The sequence below is a fragment of the Penaeus monodon genome, chromosome 30, assembly GCF_015228065.2.
Source record: "Penaeus monodon isolate SGIC_2016 chromosome 30, NSTDA_Pmon_1, whole genome shotgun sequence".
In the NCBI taxonomy this organism is placed as follows: Eukaryota; Metazoa; Arthropoda; class Malacostraca; order Decapoda; family Penaeidae; genus Penaeus; species Penaeus monodon.
The window spans coordinates 29,770,412-29,771,335 of NC_051415.1; the positions used below are offsets into that span (position 1 = coordinate 29,770,412).

Sequence of the window (924 nt, forward strand, 5' to 3'; positions counted from 1 at the left end):
AGGCGGAGGAGGGTGGTGAGAGTTGGAATACTTATTACAATTAGTACAAAAAGTACAAAAATAAGTTAGGTAATTATATCTGTGTTTGCATTTACATATAAAAAAAATAATCGAGATAGGTTCCTGACTGGAAGACTCTATTAAGGGTCCCTTTGTGATTAATTTAAAAGTTGATCAAGATGATGAAAATAAAACGAATAGAGATAAAAAAAATCCTATTGTTACATTTCAGTCTTATTTACATATACCAAAAAAAAAGTACTCGTTATATAAAGAATCCCTTGGCAATTAGTTCAGGTGCCGGCCGCAGCGTTGGTGTGGCGCTACTTGCCATCGATTGTTTACTTGTCTGTCCTGGAGTGCCCTTTGGAAACCATTTTTAAAAGACAAATTACACTGACGCTTCGAGGTAATTATTCAAGAGTTCTTTTTTTAAATGTGTCTCTTTCTGTGCTGAGTGTGTGGCGCAGTCTCTTGTGTCTGTGATGAGAGTGAAGTGATTATATGTGATTTTGACAGAGGATCTGACTTTTTTTTTTTATTCGAAGTGATCTCGTCTGTGTGGTTTGTACAAAGGCATTAAAGTACTTTCATTGCCATTGGCGGAAAAATATGGCCAGTATAAGTATGAATAGTGAATAGTGCTTTTACCCGCGGACGTCAATGTGATGCGAAAATGTATACAGAGTAATGGTCGGAAAATGAAGCAAATTTAAGGTAACTTTGTTCTACCGTAAACACAATTTCGGATATTTTTATATATATCACAAGTTAAGCTGTGCATAGAATCTGTAGACCGATACACTTAAAATGGTTTACTTTTAAAAGTTAATTCACAGGAGCTCTTAATTAACTGAGTTCTGACCTAAACCACTTGTAACTCAGTCTGGTCTGTGGTGGAAGGCTGTAGACTGGGTTTGGGTG

The 924-nt window shown here is 36.1% G+C and overlaps 1 protein-coding gene across 7 annotated transcripts in view; it reads left to right on the forward strand.

Annotated features, from left to right (window-relative positions):
* The first annotated feature begins 252 nt into the window (after positions 1–252).
* LOC119592694 (longitudinals lacking protein-like) overlaps positions 253–924 on the forward strand; it is a 99,390-nt gene continuing 98,718 nt past the window's right edge. For all 7 annotated transcript variants that reach the window (XR_005230452.1, XR_005230453.1, XM_037941613.1 and 4 more), the window contains exon 1: positions 253–409. The gene's annotated coding sequence lies outside the window, so the exon portion shown is untranslated. The remainder of the gene's footprint in view (positions 410–924) is intronic.